This window comes from Lepidochelys kempii, chromosome 2 (genome assembly GCF_965140265.1).
Source record: "Lepidochelys kempii isolate rLepKem1 chromosome 2, rLepKem1.hap2, whole genome shotgun sequence".
NCBI classification, from domain to species: domain Eukaryota; kingdom Metazoa; phylum Chordata; order Testudines; family Cheloniidae; genus Lepidochelys; species Lepidochelys kempii.
The window spans coordinates 106,200,799-106,214,888 of NC_133257.1; the positions used below are offsets into that span (position 1 = coordinate 106,200,799).

The 14,090-nt window shown below is 44.3% G+C and overlaps 1 protein-coding gene across 9 annotated transcripts in view; it reads left to right on the forward strand.

Moving 5' to 3' along the window:
• The window catches only part of KIAA0319 (KIAA0319 ortholog), an 83,898-nt gene that overhangs the window by 18,287 nt on the left and 51,521 nt on the right, over positions 1–14,090 (forward strand). The gene's annotated exons all lie outside the window — the stretch shown is intronic.

Genomic DNA, 14,090 nt, shown 5'->3' on the forward strand with positions numbered 1-14,090 from the left:
GCTGCCCATGCAGCAGCGTAGCTGTGGGGGAGGGAGACAGTGGGGGAGGAGCTGGGGGCTAGCCTCCTCTGCCGGAAGCTCAGGGACCAGGCAGGACGGTCCCATGGGCAGGATGTGGCCCGCGGGCCGTAGTTTGCCCATCTCTGCACTAGTGCATGGAAAATAAAAATGCATTTTTTTTTCAGGTAAGTAGAATTTCTTTTTGCAAAGACACAGTTTAGGGAAATGCTACCAATTCTCCCCCACCCCCAGCCACCACTGGTGACTTTTTTTTTTTTTAGCTATAAGCAAACAAATGAAAAGTAGTATAGATTCTCAGTACTACCACGTTATCATCCATCATTTTATCTCAAACGTTGGCAGTGTTAGCACAGACACTACAGAACAAAGGTGAAATGCTCATATAAGGGCTTTATTTTGCCAGAGGGCTAACAGTTTTTGGAATTGTGGCTGTGGAGATACTGGCAGAATCTACATTATTGGAATTCAATAACTGAATAGAGAAATTATTTGGACTCCAGCAAGTCTCTTGAGATACAAGCAGGATTAGCTGTTTAATAAGGGAGATTCTTGCTCGTATGCCTAGTTTTAATAAAACCGCTGAATTTGGGAATGAGAAGGCATTAACTCCAGGATATTTTGGTGATAGTTCTAGAACCATCCTCTAGAACAGTGTGACACTGTCATACTGTATCTCCACTGAGGGGAAGATGGGCCTGTTTTTGTATAGTAAACAGTGGATGCATGTGTCTACTCGTGTAGTCAATCCTATTTAAGCAGTATTTGAGGTCCTGATATGTGGCCAACACTGGTATTCTCTGGTGAAGAAAATTTCAGTGGGAGCTCTTTGTGTGTAAGGAATAATGAATTTGACTCATTAAGAGTGTTACCAAATTATAGGAGTGTATAATAATGGTTCTAGTTACTTATTACTAGACTAAAAAGTCCTTCATGACATCTGAAAAGACTTGTTCATTGATTATGTCTTGTAACCGTGTCTCAATTATTTTTCCAAAGCAAACCTGTTACCCATCTCTCACATCGTAGGGCAGAGGTTCTCAAAGTGTGGTCTGTGAGCTCCATTCAGGTGGTCCGTGGATAGTTCCCTCTAAGGTGTGCACCTGGGTGGCCACACACAAGAGAATAAAGGGCCATCCACCTAATTAGTAGAGCCGTGGAGGTGTGGCTCCACTAATTAAGTGCCTGGACCCAGGAGAAGACGCATATGTAAGGTGAGGTGGTGGCCTTGAGGGGAATAGGGGGTAGATGGGAGGGGGCAGTAGGGTGAAAGAGGGGGTGGGGGGAATTTGGGATGTGCAGGGCTGTGGTGGCCAGAGAAAGAGGCAGCTTTCCCCAGCTCCAGGGCTGCGGCTGCTGGAAAGAGATGGCCCTCCTTCCCAGCCCCAGCTCGGTGGCTAGTGCAGTGGGGGAGAGAGGGAGAGACCCCCCCTCCTTCCCATCCCTAGCTTGAGGGCTGCCGTGGCAGGGGAGAGAGGGCACATCCATCGCATTAGAAAGGTAAGACTACTGATATTAAAATGAGAGTTGTATGCTTTCATTTGTAGAACCAAAAAAAGTTGTTTATTATTAAGATTTTCTTTTATCCAAAAGGCTTTACAATAGTTAGCTAACGGTACAAACAACATTTGGAAAGATCATTAAGTGGTCTGCCGAGACCCTCAGCAATTTTAGAGTGGTCTGCGAAAAAAAAAGTTTGAGAAGCACTGTCATAGGGTATATATTACAAGCTTCTCTCTGTCCCAGAGGTAATTGTTCCGAACAGTAAATTATGGGTTAACGAATGTTATCATATAGCCTTTTATGTTGATTGTGTCCCTTCCCTCCCCTGCACACTTCCATTTACTTTGGCAGAAAATTCAGGGGCATTATCCCTTTCAGTGTCCTGCCAAAACAGTTCAGCAAGGGTGTGGTTCTGTAAGGTGCTGTACACCCCAATTGAATTGGAGGGTGTTCAGCGTCTTCCAGAAGATGCTCATTTTAATAAATCAATGTATGCTCACTCCGGTGCATGACAGTAACATTATCTGTGGCTCAAGAAGCTTGTTAGATGTTTGTGCTAAAGATTTTAGCTTTTCTGTCTCTGATTCTCTGAACTACTGATCCTTCTAAAGAATTGTGAAGTGTGTTGCATTTTCCTAACAGTCCTAAGCATGGATTTGTTAGGTCTTCCAGGGCTATTTTTTTTAGTCAAGTTGTTTGCTATTTGAGCTGACTCTTTCACTAGCTCGCTTTGCATGGTAAGGGCTTGATGCAGTGTGCTTGAGAGAGAATAGTTGTAATTGGAAGGTGCTAAAAAAGAGGCAGAACAGTCCTCTCCTTTGTCAAAGGCTTTAAGCTGAGCTACCTTGACCTGTATGCTGAGATGGTTCTATTTGTGTTTTTATTAGTTGGCTGAATTAGTTTGGGGTGGCTGTTGTTTGCTGAGAGCATTTTTGTTTTTTGTAAAGAGAACATATAACAGCAGACACTGAGGTCGGTGGGTACTGACCCCTGCTGTTGACCTTATGTAACGCTGACTCATGTGATGAGCTTTGAGCCAGGTGTGTCAATGAATATTGGTGTCTTACTATCACTGCTATGTATCATGCCTTACCACTCAGCACCTCCCATGCTTGGGTCAACTGACTTCATGAAACTCTGGTTGCAACTTATAATTTCTCCTTGTGTCTCACTAAGGCTATGTCTACACTACAATCTTAAATTGACCTGTGTTAGGTCGACTTATAGCCACGGCATTAATTACTGTGATGGCTGATGTTCACAGTACCCTCCTCTGGTCAGTAGTGCTCACCAGGAGCACTTCTACCGACTGAAGAGGGGCAGTGTGGGGCACTGAGGGCCAGGGCTCTCGGCTCCGTGCAGCGCCCCACCGGGAGCCCAGCTGCGTCCCCCTGCCTCCCCACTCCCATCCGAGCTTTGATCTCGCCTCCAGGGGAATGATCTGCACCTGGAGTCCGGTTGGCTGCCATGCTTCCAGCGGGAAGCCAGGATCCTGGTGTGCAGCAGGTCTCCTAGGGGGGAGCCCAAGCCAGGAGCGGAGGCCTGGCTGGGGAGCCAGGAGCCAGCTTTCTTGCCAGGAGCCATGAAATAGACAAGATTGATTGCCAACCACCAATGTAAGGAATGCAGTGTCTACAGAGACACTGCATCACCCTAACTAAACCGACATAAGCCTTACGCCTCTTGTCAAAGTGGTTTTATTATGTCAGCATAAAGGAGAGTTACATCGGTGGGAGGAGCATTTCAGTGTGTGCACCTCCACTGTTTTGTTGATGAAAGCTGACTTGTGTAGACAAGGCTTTAATGTATGTATGAGTCTCTTATAATGTAGTCTATTGCCACTGATATAAATCCATTAATTGATCAAATTATTTTGTGTTGAATGAGGTCTAAATTATTCTGGCCATTCTAACTATCAAGATGGTTGTGCTAATGCATTCCAAAATTGATTTTATATTTATTTATATCTCATATAACTATATAAATATAATAAATATAAATGCCATTCCAGCTGAACTAAAGTGGGGAATGTACAGCTCTCTCATTGATAAAGACAGCATGCATTGGTTACCATCATAAACACAACTGTTTAGTTGACAGTGCTATAGATTGGATTAAATTCAGTATGGCACACTTGCAGAGACATGCTCCAACCTAGCATCACAGTGATCTTATAAACTCATTTTATTGTAATTCATTTCTACTGGTGTAATAAAGCTCAGAGGTGTCATCATGCCCGACTCGCAATATTCAGCTACTGCATCTTCACACTGTGCTACTTTGTTCTGAGATTAGCCTTTATAACAAAATCACAGAGATAGTTTAGTGTGCAGTCACAATTACAGGTGGTGTAGAACTCCCATCTCCTTGCTCTGGGCAATGCAGCCCTGCATGCATAAAGCAACCTCCCAGTGCCATTTACAAAGATGCCATTCCCATTTCTCTGTTTAATAACACACTTCTCCTGAGATTCCTACAAGCTGTGAGTTCTCAGCACACTATTGCCAACCTTATGTGCTCAAAAATCAGGAGTCAAAATATCACAGTGAGACTAAAAATCTGGTTTCTTTCGATTTGCTTTCTGATTTTTGATGCTTTAGGGTTCATCTTTTTAAAACTTTTCTTCACAACCGCAGGGGCTGGAAACTTTTTTTTTTAAATGAAAGCCAGGATTTTCATGAAACACATTATTCCAGGAGCTGGGGCTTTAAGAAAAACTCCAAATATGCCGAGAGTCACAATAAAATCCTGAGAGTTGGCAACACCGTAAACAAATGTCATTCTCTTCTGATCAATTATTTTGTAAATATGGCACTTTGCACACACGAAGAAAGGAGATGTGTTGCAGAGGAAAGTCATAGCTGCTGACTCTAGTGAGTAAAGTATATTTTTATAGCTGTTAGCATTGTGGAGTCAACATAGCTTATTGAGAGGGGCCTAGAGTCTATTCCTTCTTGAGATCATCAACAGAATTGTTTACTGAGTTCCAGTCAGGTACAGCTGTGCAGGCCTACTGATTGCAGTGAGGTTTCACAAGTGTCACTGAGGGCATAATTTAATAATAGTGGGATTGTCAAGTACAACAGACAGTATAATTTGACCTGAAAGCAACAATTAAGAGTTTGATGATGCCTAAAGAGGAAAGAACCCAGCTTGACTTTCAGGGTCTAGATCAGGGGTAGGCAAGCTTTTTGGCCTGAGGCCCACATCGGGGTTCCGAAACTGTATGGAGGGCCTGGTAGGGAAGGCTGTGACTCCCCAAACAGCCTGGCCCCTGTTGTCGATAGCTACCGGTATGGTGCTCCACTCTTGTTCGATGATGATAACAGTCGGTTGTGTGTGTGTTCCCTCTATGTGCTGCCCCAGCTCTGCGCAGATAGCTCACACAGCAGACCCCGAGAGAACCCCCAAAAACCACAGACTCTAGTAAGGTACGAAGGAACCCGAGCCAGGTTTATTGTCAAACGAAGCACAGTAATAGTTCCCAATAGACTCTTCAGGGCATACTATGAATTTGTGCTCCCTGGCAATGGAAACAGCTCAGTCAGTGGCAGGACACTCCACTGCCCCCTAGGCTGGACAAAGATATGTGCTCCGGGACCTACTTTTATACCATTGCAGGACAGATTACTCATCATAGTTCAAACAAGTCTATCCACCATGTTGTCCTTTTGACCCTGTCTTTAAGATGCACCTGCCTGTTCCTTGTTATGTCTATGGAGTGTCTTGCCGCCATTTTGGCACAAGTTCCTCTCATTAGCACTTATGTGTGTGTGTGCACGTGCCTCTAACAATCTTTTCTTGCAAACTTCTGTGAGTGGGACCTGCCTCTGGCTCACAGCCCAGCTTTGCTTATCGTTGCCTGGAAGTACTTTGGTTCAGGCTTCAGGTCTCAGACTGGGCCTCTGATACAAGAATTTATATTTCAGGGCCTTCTCTTACTACAGCCCCCAGCCCCTATCCACTCCCTCCCACTTCCTGCCCCCTAACTGCCCCCTCAGAACTCCGGACCCATCCAACCCCCCCACCCCCGCTCCTTGTCCCCTGACCACCCCCTCCCGGGACCCTTGCTCCTAACCGCCCCCTGGGACCCCACCGCCTATCCAACCCCCCTGTCCCCTGACTGCCCCGACCCCTATCCACATGCCCACCCCCTGACAGGCCCTCCGGGACTCCCACACCTATCCAACTGCTCCCTGGCCCTTGACTGCCCCCCAGGACCTCCTGCCCCTTATCCAACCTCCCTGCCCCCTTACCATGCCGCTCAGAGCACCAGAACTGGCAGCTGCGCCGCCCAGCCGGAGCCTGCTGCACTGCTGCACAGTCTAGAGCACCAGGGCAGGCTGGCGGTTCTCGTAGATGCGCTGCCCAGCAGGACCTCGCAGCCCCGCCGCCCAGAGCGCTGGTGGCACAGCGAGCTGAGGCAGCAGGGGAGGGGCTGGGGACTAGCCTCCCTGGCTGGGAGCTCAAGGGCCGGGCAGGATGGTCCCACAGGCCGGATGTGACCTGCAGGCCGTAGTTTGCCCACCTCTGGTCTAGATTGTACGTGCAGGGCTTGGAAAGACCAACTTTTTAGTTGTTTGATATTAAACTTATCAAGAGATAATAAAAGGTGAACAGCACAATGCCAGTCACTTTTCAGACCAGAACTGCACGTGAAGCTCTTTCTTCCTCTGGATTTCATGGTGAGTCCTGTCTCTGCTGCGTCAGTCTTTTTAGGCTATAGGATTGCAGGGAGGGACTATCTATGTCTATGGGCTTTGTACAGCACTTACCATATGGACATATTTTAAGTACATTTCAAATTGAATGAATTACTGACAATTGAAAAAAAAAAGGAGATTATATCTATTTAAGGTATTTATGTGGCCCCTGTTCTCTGAGCATCTCATAGTCTGTAATGTATTTACCTTCACAACACTCTGTGAGTTAGGGAAGTACCCTTATCCCCAGTTTTAGAGCTGAAAAACCAAAGCAAAGAGAGAGTGAGTGATTTACCCAGGTTCATACAAAAAATCAGTAGCAGAGCAGAGAACTGGATCTGTGTCTCCCAAAATCCTGCCCAGTATTACATAGGGATACTGGGGATGAGGCAGGTAAGTAGCCTCTTCCTTCCCAGAACATAAGCACAGCCGCAGGGAAAGATTCCCACCAAGTGCTCAAGAGAGTACTGGGGAGAAATTGAATCCATCTGCTCTATCCACCAGTACTTCTTGATTTATCAGCAACAAACAGGGATCCTGGCAGCCCGTGAAATGAAGATGAACCATCAAGTGAACCATCAGGATCAGTGAACCAATTAGAGAGGCTCAGCAGCTGATCCTGGGCCCTATAACAGAATTGTAAACATCCTGCAGACTGCTGCTCTAATTATTGTAAAAGCTTTGCAGCCCATTGTTTGTAAATCTAATTGCAATACTCTTGGTTTTGTCCCCGTGTCAAGGATTTGCTTTTATGTAATTTAGCATTTTTCCCTATTTGCTCTTCCCCCCTCCCCCAGTGTTTAATCTGCAATTAGAATGGTCTCTGAAGCAAGAAACAGGCCTTCTGCTTTCCCTGAAGTATCTCTGTGTAAAAGCTTACAGGATTTCAGGGAGGGAGAGGCTCTAAATAACATGGAAGCAGCCTGTGGAGAGAGAATGAAATCGTATTCCTTATGTACAGAGGTGTACGCCATCCCCTCAGAAACTGATGCAGTGACACTTCAGATTTTGATGAACTTCTGGCTAATCTGGCTTCTCTGGTTTTGAGGATAGTGATTTTTATAGGTCCCTGCTAAAGCTGCTGGAGTTAAGCCTTTGTCAGCATTTATGTTATAAATCCTATTCTTCAGAGGCTTATAACTCAGCTGTGAAAATTGGCTCTGGCTTGAAAGTTAGAATTAGAGTTCTCATCTTGGGAGACAACTATTTCTTTTTTTTTTTTTTCTAGAATCTCATCAAAAGTATCTCAGCCCTTTATAATGCTGAAGAAGGATAATAAAATATAATATTTTGCGCTTCTGTTGCATCTTTTCTCTCAAAAGCTCCCAAAGCTCTGACCAAAATAAACGTACACATAACACCACTGAAATGCAGCCACCTCTGGATGTGGAAGCCAGCCCAGAGCACAGTGGTGTGGGGACAGGAGATTTTGGGCCAGGATACTGGGGCAGACCCCATCCTACCCTGCCCTTATGAAAACTAACACTGGATCTTCCATCTTCATGTAGATTGTGCCCATGTGACCTTGGTTAAGGTCTGTATCAAAAGATGCTTATGTAGTAAACTACACGGAATTCAGTTTATCTACCTTGGAAGGATGAAGAGCTGAGTCACTCCTTTGAGGATTTGAACTTGTGACTCCAGCAAGCCTAGGGATTGAGAACTAGCTATGGCTAGAAACAGCCCCTCAGCTAGAAATATATGTTTGCAGTTTCAGCTTGTTTTTCTTGGGCATTAGCAGGATTCCTGCCTACAGCTTTAAAATCTAGGTCTAGCCTGGCTGAGTAGTGGCAGCGTGGCCAAGCTTGGGCTTTGAGTCTGTCCCACGTTTCCCACAATGGCAGGAGCCAGGAGCGCTGTGTGTATATGCTCAGTCTCCAGGAGATGGGACTGCTTTGAATTGTTCCCCTAAAATCTCCTCTGCCACAGCCAATTCTGACTGGCTATGGTGAGGCCAGGGCCAAGAATGCTGGAGAGGGAGTAAGTGGGATGGGGGGAATCTCAGAGCATCAGCTTGACAACTAATCAGTTTCGTAAAGGGACAGGGGTTAAAACTGACCCACTCTTCCTTATCAGTGGTTCCCCATTGCAGTCCTTAATGGCTGGATTAATTCCATCTGATATTTCTCACTTAGAACACAGAAAACCCTCCTGCTGCACAGCTTACTGTTAGATCCTATGACCAAACCAGTCCATGTGCACTGTCATCATAATCATGCAGGGCTTCCATCTGCCCTCTAAACAACCCTGATAACCTGCAATGTATTACTGTGTGATCACCAGGCCAAACACAATTTGGTGCCTAGTAAATTACCACAATCTCCATGCCATTCATGCATCAGTTGGCCTATGAAGCTGACAGTGAGAGAATAGGAAGCCTCAGTTAGTTACAGCTGTAGCTCACGAAAGCTTATGCTCAAATAAATTGGTTAGTCTCTAAGGTGCCACAAGTACTCCTTTTCTTTTTGCGAATACAGACTAACACGGCTGTTACTCTGAAACCTGTCCTTATAAGGAATAACTTTACTTTACAAAGTGACTGTAAAAATGGTGCCGAAAGCTCATGCTCAAATAAATTGGTTAGTCTCTAAGGTGCCACAAGTACTCCTTTTCTTTTTGTAAAAATGGTGCCGCCTTACTCAGCAGTTGTGCTCCCTCCATATGTATGAAGAGCTATGTCCGCAGACTTTAGTGGGGGAGGGGGGAAATTGTCTTTATTAATTTTTCCTAAAGTTAGCCCAAAACAGATCTGGGAGTGTGAGATTATTCTTTACTGGTTTACGCATTATCAACAGAATTACTAACATCGGTGACAGGGCCACTTGTGCAACTCCATGATCTCCAAATTATGCCCTCAGTTATGCCTGTGCAAGCCTGCTGCAGGTATAAGGTAACACAGATGTAGGTGTATTTGGCCTACAGAACCTTTACTGCTGGTGATGCTGCATGAGCCAGAATGCTCCCAGCATGACTTTGCAGCGCTGGCAATTAGGAAAACCATCTTTTTAACTGTAAACTGAGCACACGTGATCTGCAAGTCATTCAGGCATTATAAATGTGGAACTGCATGATGCTATTTTTGCACAGTCGCTTTTCTGAGTGGAATGGCATGTTACTTTCTGACCACAATTGACTGTAGGCACAGTTTTTAAAAACTACTTTAATTTTATGCCTGCAGTCAATTGGGGTCAGTTTTGCAGGCACAAGTGTTAAAACGTGACCATCTAAGTAATGAATTTTCCAGCAAGTTTCTCACAAATCAGATAGACATCAAAATTCTCTCACTTGGGACCACTGTGGAGTGCAGATAGGAAAACTGGAGATCCAACTGAGTCCCCTTTGAAAGCTGGGCTTTCATATCCCAGCTGAAACCAACCAACAAAGAAATGTAGTGTTGAGGCTGAAATTTCATCCTTGCATCATCCAATTGTGCCCAGTTATTGCTTCAGACTCTACAATGGGCCAGTTGGTGCTCCCAGTGAAGCCGGTGGCAAAGCTTCCATTGACTTCATGGGGCTTTGGCTTAGGCCTAGTGGGCTCAATTGTTCCTTGTCAGGAGTAATGCATATCACTGCATCTCCTGAAAAATCTGCTACTGTGCATCCATATGGAAGGGCAGCAGCTGACTTTCCAAAACACTCAGGCCAGGTCTACACTATAAACGTACAGGGGTATAACTGTGCCGCTCACACCCATGAGCAACGCAAAACACCCATGAGCAAAATTCACACCCATGAGCAACGCAATTATACTGACCTAACCCCTAGCATGGACAGTGCTGTGTCGAGCAGGGGGCTTCTCCCATCGATATAGCTACCGTCTCTCATGAAGGTGGGTTAACACTGCTGATGGGGGAAACATCTTCACTGTAGAGCTACAGTGGCACAGCTGAACTATTGCATCTTTTTAAGTGTAAAGCTTCCCTCGGTGTTGTGTGTTGCTCAATGCTGCGCACCACTGAACTTCTTGAGTTGACTTTCAGATGGTCAGATTTGACACTGTTTTTTTGTTTTGTTGGCCAGATTTGACATCCAGGGGAGCTATGGGTACTCGGCACATCTGAAGACTAAGTTACCTACCTATGCTGTAATGCTTAGACATAACAGAGTGAATGCCTGCTTATGCAGGGGAAATTGTAAAAGATCTAAAACATAAGTGTTCAACCTGGGGGCTGTGAACAGGTCCAGGAGGGTCGTTGCTACTCTTCCTTTCTGAATGAATGGATGAGAAGGGGTCCTGAAACTCCTGCTTTTGTGACATAGAGACACAGTATAAAAAAGGTTGAGAATCACTGATCTGAAACAACCGCTTCCCTCCAAGAGGCCCAGGGCTGGCTAGGGCATGGAGATTGAACTATAGTTTGGCCGGTAAAACTGATCCATGCTGTACCTACTCTGTGGGTAAATGGAGGACTACAGTCTGTGGGAATGTTGATCTACCACGTTGCATCAGCATGAAATTCACTTATAAAAAGTATAGGCCACAGTTTTCAAAAGTATCTAGTGATGGGAGAGACAGTAGGGCCTAGTGGCTAAATCAACGGCCTGGGACTCAGGAGACCTGGACTCTGTTTTCAGCTCTGCCACTGATCTGCTGTGTGATGTCAGGTAAGTCATCTCACCTCTTTGTGCCTCAGTTACCTCTACCTGTAAAGTGAGGGAAGTGATGCTGACCTCCTGGGTAAAATGCTGATGACCAGTGCTATACAAGGGCTGGATGTCATTATTGTTGTTACTGTTTTGAGTGCCTGAATATTTGGGTGCCCAGCTTGGGAAGCCTTCAAGGCACCTGATTCAGAGAAAGTGCTGAGCATCCAAGTAATCAGTAGTTTTTGAAAGTCTGGGCTTTCTACCTATTTTTAATGAAGGGTTGTTTACTTATTCTTGTACACGAACCTGAGGCACACCTTTGTGTTACCCTACAAGAGATTTTGTTGTTTTTCCAAGTTCCCGTTTTATTATGCTTTTATCGATGTGGATAAATATGTCTAAATCACACAGCAGTTAAACTGGTCTCCTACCTCCCAGCCCTCTCCTTTAACCATGAGCTCCTGCAGCTGCCCTGTCAGAAGCTGGGTAGCACATTTAAAGTACTGATTTATGGTAAGTGTTTTCATAGACCTCTGCAACAGCATCCCTGATAGTCTCAGAGGTGAATGGAAATGTGGAGGAACTAATTATAGTATACTTGGTGTGGGAGAGAAGAATGAGGGTGCTGATAAGCTGAAGAATCGCACACTGTTGTACAGGAGCTGTTATTTTACGTTCATGTTCCCTTGAATAGAGGTCTAGCTGGAATACAAATACAGGCACAAACAAAACCCCAGCCCTGTATTAAACTGTAGCTGTAGTCAGAAAAGTGCTGCTGTAAATATAGAATCAAAGAACTGGAAGGGACCTCGAGAGGCCATCTAGTCCAGTCCCCTGCACTTAAGGAAGGACTAAGTATTATCTAGACTGTCCCTGACAGGTGTTTGTTCAACCTGCTCTTAAACAGGGAGGCATTTATGCTCGATTAGTGCCTTATTAAATGGCCATTTGCAAGTCAAAAGATTTTTTTTTTTTCTCCTCTCAAAATGCGAGCACTGCAAACTCAGGGCAAAATCCTGCCTTACCATCTCTCTGTCATGCTGCGGGGGGGGAACAGTAGCAGTTGAGCAGAGAGTCTGCCTGCCCAAGGATACCATACTCTATACCATACTCTGCAGTGCACCTTATCCTTACTCGTTCAGGTCCAGTTTGGGATCCCCTTAATCCCACTGAGCAGCACCTTGCTCCACAAGGAGTCTCAGTGAAGTCAATGGGGCTGCTCCTGGGATAAGGTGCTGTTTATCATAAATAAGGGTATCAGAATCAGGTGTAGAAAGAGTTGTGGGCAATTTTCCAGGCTGTTTCTGCCAATTGCAACATGTTTTCATGAGGGATTGGGCCAGGGTGGATTAGATTTAAATGAAATTGATTTAAATCATGATTTAAATCACTAGTCAGGAAGACTCAATTTGAATTCTGGATTTCTACATAAAAGTGCATGCTTGTTGGTTGTTATAACCTTAATACATATTCTTCACAACTCAGAGATAGATATAGGTTTCGTTTTTAGAAGGTACACACTATACATTTTTAAAGTGATATATTTTGAAAACGTTTCAGTTTTAGTTTTTACAGCTATATCAGAAAATGAATGATTGTTTGGTTATTTCATTTACCAAAGGTAATTGAAGCAGATATTTATGAAGTCATTGGGAGGTGAACTATCTCCAATTCAACAGGTTAATCATTAATATTTGGAGGATTTTCTTGCCAGGCTGTATTAGGAGAAGAACATCACCAGACAGACATTTAAATTGTTTTATTTAACTAAAACAACGTTATGTATTCTGGATTTTTTTCTTCAACAGCAAACATATAATATTTTAACAAAACAAGCATATGAATTTTTGAATTTAGTTAAACATTCAAGTTTTTTAAAATCAGATTTGTTTTTGTTAAAATTGTTTTTAACTAAAATAGTTAGATGAAATATTTAAAAGCAAAAAAACAAAAATTAAATTGACTGTGTCAGCCAGGTCAACATGAGAAACTTAAAATATTGGCTTCTACAGCTCACTCAGTCGTCTTCACCTTCATTTTACTGTTTGTTCATAATCTGCTTTTTCAGGTCTCAATTTGGAATGAATTAGTCCAAAGGAAGAAAATATTCTTTCGACACCAGCAGAAGAAACCAATTTGGGGTGCAGGGACATATGGGGATGGGGGAGGTTGCAGGGGCACATCAGGAAGGGGAAGGAGAGGCAGCTGAGTAGGGGTTCATGGACACATGGGAACAGGGGAAGGGGGGTGCAGGGACTATTGTGGATGGGGGCAGATGTGCCTGATTGAATGGGAAAACCTAGGGGTCAGCCACGGTCTACATGGGTGAGGCTCCCAGACTCCCTAATAATTTCTCCCCCGCTCTGGCATGATTATATTGGCATATAAAATATGCAGAATTCTAAAATATCATGTGCAGAATTTTTAAATTTTTGGTGCAGAATTCTCCCAGGAGGAGGAGTTGTAGTAATCTGTCAGCACTGAATGTCTTTCAGGGCTAACCCAGGTTGACCCTGGGGATCCCTGCTTTTGTTTCCTAACTCCAGTCCTTTGAGAGCCAAACAGCAAAGAGATGAAGAATTTTCATGTCAGCTCTCTTTATTTCCTTCTTCCAGAATTCAAGATAATGGGATGAACTTCCTTGCCCGTAGCACCTGCCCAGGTGTGAGAGGGCCATTAACCCAGTCTTTGTATTGTGATATTTCACAATGGCCCACTTAGTTTTGATAGTCCTCCTTGATGGGTGGGTGAACCACTGCTCCTGCCTGGGCTCACAAGTTCAGAGCAAAAAGAAAAGGAGTACTTGTGGCATTTTTACAGTTATAAAGCAAAAGTTACATCCTACCTTACAGCATAAGATACAGACATTACAAGTAAAATTATTGCCTGAACACATCTTACAAGTCTAACACTTGTCTTGAACAATACTAACATACATGTGAGCTGGTCTGGTTTCCAGCTCTGAATTTGTCAGTGCTCAGCTGATGACTACAGCCTTGGCAAAACCTGGCACCTGGTCTACTAGTGTCACAATATGTATGTTGTGCCATCAGGGTTCTTATGTTCCCTGCCCTGCTACTAGTTTGCTGTAGGATGTTCGGCAAGTCATGTAACTTCTTTGCCTCAGCATCTGTATTTGTAAAATGGGATAAGAGATACTTTGCAAGAAGCTTTGAGACCATCGGATGAGAAATGCTACGTGAGTGTAAAATATTACTCTTAATGCACACACATATCTTCAAGAATTAGCAAACCTGTAAGAAAAATAATGGCAAAA